Source organism: Triticum aestivum, chromosome 1D (genome assembly GCF_018294505.1).
Source record: "Triticum aestivum cultivar Chinese Spring chromosome 1D, IWGSC CS RefSeq v2.1, whole genome shotgun sequence".
Classification (NCBI taxonomy): domain Eukaryota; kingdom Viridiplantae; phylum Streptophyta; class Magnoliopsida; order Poales; family Poaceae; genus Triticum; species Triticum aestivum.
The window spans coordinates 201,953,303-201,962,141 of NC_057796.1; positions in this window are offsets into that span (position 1 = coordinate 201,953,303).

Sequence of the window (8,839 nt, forward strand, 5' to 3'; positions counted from 1 at the left end):
GGGTGCGCCGGGTCTCAACAATCCTGCACTCGTCGGATCACATCAATGCTGACTCAGTAGTGTTGATGCTGGAGAACAATTGTCGGTTCATACCCCTAAAGCAGAAGTTGGGACGGCTCAAACGTCAATGCAATGACATGGGGACACTCATGGTGGCTCTGGTTAAATATGCCGACTCTGATGGTACCAAGGACCCCAAGTCTGATGATGAAAAGCCGGGAAAGGGAAAGAAGAGCAACAGCACCAGAGGACAGCAGCATAACCCGATGAATCAGGGAGGCAATGGTAAGCGCAAGGCTGATAATAGCTTGGACTTTGTAGCTAACGCCAATACGCAGAATAATGGCTAGCGTCGTAAGGGTAAACCGCCCCCACAGACTGGAGGATTAGGCATTAATCTTGAGCAGCTGTTGAATCAGCCCTGCCCAAGGCACGGTACGCGAGAAAGACCATCCGGCCACCTCTGGAAGGATTGTTTCATCATGAAGGAGTTCAAAAATTCAAATCTTTTTCAAGACAGTCATGGGGCAGGCGGCGGTTCAGGGTCCGGCTCTCATGGACCGGGTTACGGCGGCTCTAACTCTGGGTTTCAAGGAAATCAAGGCAGTCATGGCAACCAAGGTGGTTACAATCAGCAGAATTATCAGGGGAGTCAACAGCAGCAACAGTCGGGTTATCAAAGCAACCCGAAGCAGTTGAATAGTGGACAGTATCATGTCTTCACCACTAGCTTATGCAAGTGCGACCAGAAGCTTCATAAGAGGGCGGTGAACTCCGTTGAACCGGCAATTCCCCGTTATTTGCGCTGGTTTGAGTAGCCCATCGTGTGGAGTCGGGAAGATCACCAGCCCCGGGTTGATAATCCGGGTCACCTGGCGTTGGTGGTGGCACCTCAGGTTGGAGGGTATAAGTTCACCAAGGTACTCATGGACAGAGGGAGCAGCATCAATATTCTCTATTATGAGACTTTCCGTCGCATGGGGTTGACAGATAAAAATCTTAAACCGTCGAACACTGTTTTCACGGCGTGGTGCCTGGTAAATCGGCGTACCCAGTCGGTAAGATAGCTCTAGAAGTTGCCTTTGGAGATGATCATGACTCCAGGTTGTTGACATTGACCTTTGAAGTGGTGAAAATCAAGAGCCCTTATCATGCCCTCTTTGGACGGCCGGCTTATGCTAAGTTCATGGCCAGGCCTTGTTATGTTTACCTACAGCTCAAGATGCCAGGTTACAAGGGAACTATCACTATGCACGGAAGCCAAAAGATCACTTTGGAGTGCGAGGAAGGTGATGCAGCCTGTGCTGAGGCAGTTTGTGCAACAGAGGAGTTAAAATTTTACAAAGATAATGTTGACCCGGCTAACATGACATCTTTGAAAAAGCCAACCACAGAGCATGACCCGGCCTTGAAGTTTAAGTCGGTGGATGATACTAAGATGGTGGATTTCATTCCCGGCGATTCGTCCAAGCAGTTCAGCATCAGTGCTAATCTGGATCCGAAATAGGAAAGCGCGCTCATCGAGTTCATCCGTGAGAACCGGGACATCTTTGCATGGAAACCTTCTGACATGCTAGGTGTACCGAGGGAACTCGCTGAGCACACTCTTAATATTGATCCCAAGTTTAAACCAGTCAAGCAGTTTCTTCGTTGCTTTGACGAAGAAAGGCGTAAGGCCATTGGTGAGGAGGTAGCCCAGCTATTGGCGGCTGGGTTTATTGTTGAAGTTTTTCATCCTGAGTGGTTGGCTAACCCGGTGCTGGTGCTTAAGAAGAACGACACTTGGCGCATGTGTGTGGACTACACAGATTTAAACAAGGCTTGTTCGGCTGATCCTTTTGCTCTCCCTCGTATTGATCAAATTATTGATGCTACGACGGGTTGTGAGCGGTTGAGTTTTTTGGATGCTTATTCTGGTTATCATTAGATCAAGATGGCAGTTAAGGACCAGGAGAAGACAGCTTTCATAACTTCCTTTGGGGCTTTCTGCTATGTATCTATGCCCTTTGGGCTCAAGAGTGCCCAGACGACTTATCAGCAATGTGTGCAGAATTGCCTTCATTATCAGATTGGGCGCAATGTTCATGCTTATGTGGATGATATTGTGGTGAAGTCCAGGAAGAAGGAGACGTTGATAGACGATCTGAAGGAAACCTTTGATAATCTCCGGGTTTATAAGATAATGCTTAACCCGGCCAAGTGTGTCTTTGGTGTACCGGCAGGCAAGCTCTTGGGCTTTCTGGTGTCTAACAGGGGCATTGAAGCTAATCCGGAGAAGATCAAAGCCATTACTTCTCTGGCTAAACCGGCGTGTATCAACGATGTTCAACGTCTGGCGGGTCGTATTGCGGCGCTGAGCCGGTTCATAAGCCGGTTGGGAGAGAAGGCTATCCCTCTGTATCAGATGATGAAAAAGACAAACAACTTTGTCTAGAGTGATGCCGCTAATGCAGCGTTGGAGGACTTGAAGAAGCAGTTAGCCGATCCACCTGTTCTTGATGGCCCTGTTGATAAAGAGCCATTGCTGTTATATGTGGCTGCCAATGCTCGGGCTGTCAGCGTGGCTATTGTGGTGGAACGAAAGGAGGCAAGCAAGGAATATCCGGTTCAACGGCCGGTTTATTATATAAGAGAGGTGCTTATTGAGTCCAAGAAGAGATACCCACATTGTCAGAAGCTTGTGTATGGAGTTTTCATGGCAAGCCGGAAGCTTAAGCAATATTTTCAGGGTCATCCCATCACTGTGGTCAGTTCTGCTCCTTTGGGAGATATCATCCAAAACATGGAAGCAACTGGCCGGGTTGCTAAATGGGCAATTGAGCTTGGACCTCACGGGTTAAAGTATATGCCTTGTACAGCTATCAAGTCCGAAGCACTTGTGGATTTCATCAATGACCGGACAGAGTTGCAGGCACCGGAGGAAAAGCCGGATAACACATATTGGACTATTCACTTTGACGGGTCCAGGCAATTGGAGGGCTCGGGGGCTGGAGTTATTCTCGCTTCCCCTCGAGGTGATAAATTTTGTTATGTTCACTGTTTAATGTTCCCTTGCACTAACAATGTAGCTGAATATGAGGCCTTGCTCCACGGTCTTCGGATGGCTAAGGAGATGAACTTAAGCCGGGTAAGGTGTTTTGGTGACTCAGACTTGGTGGCTCAACAAGTCTCTGGTACTTGGGATTCCAAGGACCCACTCATGGCGGCTTATCGACGAGAGGTGGATGTTATTGCTGGTCACTTCAAGGGTTATCAGGTCGAGCATGTCGATCGGCGCAAAAATGAAGCGGCGGACGCTTTAAGCCGGTTGGGTTCTCAACGTAAACCGGTGCCGCCCAATGTCTTTCTTGACGTTTTGCATAACCCGTCGGTCAAGTTACCTACAGAGGAGGATTTGGCTATTCCTGACCCGGAAGCATAGTTGGTGGCAGCTCTTCATGTAATCCCTGATTGTACGTTTCCATATTTGGCTTATATGACCCGGGGCGAGTTACCTGAGGATGAAACTTTGGCCAGGCAAATAACCCGGCGGTCCAAGTCAATGACTATTGTCAATGGCGAGTTACATCATTGCAGTGTCACAGGGGCGTTTCAGTGTTGCATTTCTCCTGAAGAAGGCTGTGAGATTCTGCGTGAGATCCACGAAGGAGATTGTGGTCATCATGCCGGTTCAAAATCTCTAGTAGCCAAGGCTTTTCATCATGGTTTCTATTGCCTGACGGCTCATGCTGATGCTGAAGACTTGGTCAAAAAATGTGAAGGTTGCAGAAGTTTTCGCGTCGATCTAATGTTCCAGCTCAGGAGCTGAGGATGATCCCAATCACTTGGCCATTTGCAACTTGGGGGCTTGATATGGTTGGGCCTTTTAAGAGGTCCAAGGATAAGAAGAGCCACCTTTTGGCGGCGGTTGATAAGTTCACTAAGTGGGTAGAGGCAGAGCCGGTCAGTAAGTGTGATGCAGCCACGGCGGTTCAATTCATGAAGAAGGTGATTTTCCGTTTTGGCTTTCCACACAACATTATCAGAGATAATGGCACTAATCTCTCCAAAGGTGCTATGAAAGAATTTTGTCAACGTGAGCACATCCGGCTTGATGTATCGTCAGTGGCTCACCCCCAATCTAATGGTCAAGCTGAGAGAGCCAATCAAGAAATCTTGAGAGGCATCAAGCCCCGTCTTATGGTTCCCCTGCGGAGGACGCTGGGTTGTTGGGTGGAGGAGTTGTCTTCCGTGTTATGGAGCATTAACACCACCCCCAACAGGTCTATGGGTTATACACCTTTCTTCATGGTCTACGGAGCAGAGGCGGTTCTTCCTAGTGGCATCCGTCATGACTCACCTCGTGTGGCGGCCTATGTTGAAGCTGACAATGAAAAAGCACGTCAGGATGCACTTGACCTGTTAGATGAGGAGCGTGACATCGCAGCGGCTCGTTCGGTGATTTACCAGCAAGATCTGCGCCGTTACCACAGCAGCCGAGTTAAAACCAGAACTTTCCAAGAAGGCGATCTAGTGCTCCGGCTCATCCAAGATCAGACTGATATGCACAAGTTATCCCCACCTTGGGAAGGACCCTTTGTGGTCAGCAAGAATCTGAACAACGGGTCATACTAGCTTATCGATGTTCGAGAGCACAAAGACTCACGTAAGTCGGAGGAGAAGACCCACCGGCCCTGGAATATTGCTCATCTTCGGCCTTACTACACCTGAGCCACCGGCTCTTCTGACGTACATATTTTGACAATGTATATATTATGATCAATATAATAAAACCGGCATCCCTGTTAAAGCAGGCCCTCTGTTGTTTTCTCTTAAATAATGAGTTTTTGGTCACTTGGGGGCTTCTGTTTTATAGAGCGAAGTTATGATTACCCTTTGATCCGGCTTATCGGCCACAAAAACACTTGGGGGCTTGCTACCCAGATTAAAGGGACCAAAGAGAGTTTGTTGCAAAAGCACAACTCAAACATAGGTGCCCATTGAGCATAGCTCAGAAATATTGCTTGGGGGCTCTTTTGTTCTAAAGAACCAGAGTTGCTATAAACCTTGTGATAGGCTTAAAAGCCAGGATTGGAAGCCAGGTGTATTCACCTAAAACCCCGGGTTATCCTGCCTTTTTAAGTAAGCCACTCCGCCCAGGTATTCCTGGAATGACCCGCCGAATGTTTGACAAGTCAATCTTATGCAGACCCTGAACTTGTCAAAGTTAAAACGACGATTGGTTAAAGCGAGGTCCATCTTATAAGGTTTGTAAAATGGTTTAACTCAGCGACTTGGCAGCCCATGAAAAGCCTCAATTTTTCGGCCTGGCAGCCCATGAAAAGCCTTGTTTTTTCACTTGTTTTTATTCGACAATTTTTGAGGTTTATTGAATAAGGATTATAAGGTTTTATTATCACAATTCGCCGGTGTTTATTAACTCGGCTTGGCTTTCGACTATAAGTCGTCAGTACATGAGAAACTAAAATCTGGTGTTTATTAACCCAGCCTGGTTTTTGACATAAGTCGCCAGTATAAGGTAAGATGATATCCGATGTTTATTAACCCGGCCTGGTTTTGTTCATAAGCCGGCAATATATACTTACCAGTGCTCAAATTTTGGGTTACCACCCTTATTACACTGGATTGATGAACCAACAGTGTGATCAAATATCACAGGTATGCTATATGCTCAAATATATGGTTATTCTTAAGTCCAGCTTTGGTTATAAGTTATGATTATTTCTCCATAGCTTTATATATTGGGCATGATAACCCGTCCAGCGGTAAACCGCCATGACACTTTTTACACTATTGAATGCAGAGACATATTCAAATTGCTCATATCATAAGCATATGTGGCATATTTTAAACATGGCGGAATAGCAGTGTCATGCAAAGCAAATATGCGCGATGGCATAGCAGATCAAGAGTTTAAGCTAGCCTATTACAAGGCATTCGGTGCCCAAATTAATAACTGTATTCAACAAGTCTTACAGAAAAGCAGATGTTGGAGGTCAACGGCTTATGCCCGATTTATGAATCTTGGCCGGGCTGACTTGAAGGTTCCGGATCATCCTGCGTCGGTTCATCTTCCTCTTCTCTACCCAGTGGCTGGAAGTCAATGGTTGTCCAATCAATCCTAGTTAAGGCTTTGAATACAGCTTCATCACTTATAAGTGGGGAGGGATCAACATCAGGGGCATAGGTATGCTTACGGATTGGAGGAATAAGAGTTGGAGCATCATAGGTTGGCGCATTAACTCTCTTGTTATTGGCATCATAAATCGACTGATAATGAGAAATATCGGTCTCTTCAGCCAATTTGCTAGCCAATGGGCGCATTTCCTTCATCAAGGCTCTGAGGTCTTCATTATCAAACTCTGACCCGTCCTCCTTTATGCTCGGATAGCTGTTTCCCACATCTGCCGGATCAAGATCAGGTATCCAAGCCTTGGCCCGAGTTAGTGCGGTAAGAGCACCTGCCCTCGCAGCTGATCTCTTTAGCTCTTCAATCCGGGCAGGCATCATCGACAGCCTCTCTAATGTTTCCTTGATCAAAGTTGGGAGCGGCTTGTTATGGGAAGCTATGCAGATGATCCGTTGTGCACCGGTATATAATTGCTCTATAAGTGTATAGGTAGCCTTCAGTTTCTTCTGCATATCCGAGCCAAGATGAGCAATGCGAGATCCTACATCATCACAAACGTCGGTAAACCGCCAGTTTATGGGATAATACATGTTTAAAGATTATGAAGAAGCTATTTACCAAAAACGGCGGCAGTCATGGCATTTATTTGCTGCTTCAAGCCAGTTAGCTCCTCTGCCACCGGATTAAGGGTTGTTTCAGCTTCGTCGGCCCTCTTTAGCAGAGTTGTCTTTTCTGCATCCCAACTTGCCCGCTCATTTTTGAAGCTCTCTTTCAGCTTTTCCATTGCTGCTAAGGCACTGGTCAGTTCATCCTTGGCCTTGGAAGTTTCTGCTTGCTGTGATTTTATATTTTCTTGGAGGTCGGCGATTTGAGATTCCTTCTTGGTAAACTCAGCCTGCAGGAAAACAAGAAAGTTATGAGATGACAGTGCATATTCAAAGTCCCAAGCACATAACAAGTCATATTCTTGGCACTTGGGGGCTAATGTCGTCAGCTTTCGAGTCCTTCAAGCGAGTGCCGTAGGGAAAGGAAGAGTCTCGCAGTGCCCCCCCCCCCCGAATGATCGGTGCGGCGGTTAGAGGTTCTTGGAGAACCGTGGAAACTAGTTAGTTCAAATCGAACTCAAAAGCAATGCGCTTCTTCTCACAATTTTTTTACAAGTCCCACGCTCAATACAAGTATTATTCTTGGCACTTGGGGGCTAATGCATTATTGCTCTAGTTACAACTATGGATTATTCTTCCACTATCAGCTCGGTGGTCAACCGGTTTACAAAGGTCTTGAACAAGAATTTTGAGCCTTACAGCATAATTAGTCCCAACTTAACATATTTGTTAAGTCGACCCTTGGGGGCTACACAGGCGAACTTGAAGAGTTATTATACTCAAGTTCCGGTTTATCATGAAAGTATAAACCAGACCTTGGGGGCTACACATGCAAAATTGAAGAGTTGTTATTCTGCAAGTCCCGGTTCATATTGACAATATAAACCGGCCCTTGGGGGCTACGGGAGTTGATCCATACGGCTTTTGAAAATTTACAGAACATTCTATCATGTCCAATAAATTTGGCAGCTAAGGGAAGAATATTTATGCAGAGTTAACAGCAATTAACTCATACTGCTCCTTCATCATGTTCACTAAACCGGCTTCATAGTCACGGCTTGTGTACAAACGGTTTAAAAACCCAGAATTGATATCTTGGGCGCTGAGGTGGGTATAGCTTTCCAAGTCCGCTTTCCACTTGCCCTTGTCAACAACAGAGATTTCTTCTTCGGCACTGTGTTTTGACAGAGCAATGGGGTTGCCAGGGGTGGTGTAACCAAAGCCAGTAATCACAACATCGTCAGCTTTGTCATCAGCGGTTTTAGTTGGGCTTGGCGGTTTATCAGCTTGAATCATTGGATCAACTTCCATACGTTCAACTTCAGTTTCATGATCTTGCAGTGGCGGGTCATCAGGAAGGTTTTCAGCATTTGGGTTAGACGGTTTAGGGGTCTTTTCCGGTTCAGATTGAATAGGGTCTACAGCCGGTTTATTCACTTTGGCCCTTTTACTGGCTCTGGCTTGGGCCTTGAAAATAATAAGTGTAGATTAGGTCAGTATAAAGATCAAATATAAGATATGAAGGGTCAGTTAAATATGCTCACCCAGGAACTGTTTTAAGGGTTGGAATTTGCGTCCCTGTTGATTCGCCAGAGGAAGAATGGGAAGTTCCCTGATAATTTGAATCAGACAGATTAAGAGGATATCGGAAATAACCCGCCTTTGGATAATGTGTGTCAGAAGTATAAGAGACCTCTGGGTAAACCAGAGGAAGTAACCACCTGGCCACTATGCCGGGTTGTGCGGCGAGCTTCGTGTTGCTATTTCTTCAAAAGAAAGTTTGGATCCAAGTAAGCTAGAGGGTGTGAAAATCTTACTTTCCGGTTTGCTTGACGGGTTTTCTGCGTTGGCAGAGGATCTAAGCCGGAGGAAAGAATAATTACCTCTACGTCACAAGCATGGCTAGCCTCAGCGTCATCCTGATAATGATCATTGTCAATGAGGTGTATGAAAAAGGAGCCAAGAGAATCAAGTTCTACCTCTGACTCCGGGTTATCAAGGTCATCATCGATGTTCAACTCTGTGGATTCGGCGGTTTTCTTCTTGGCAGGCTTCTTGTGGAACTTGGTCTTGGGGCGAGCTGTTTTGGTCGGTTTATCACGCG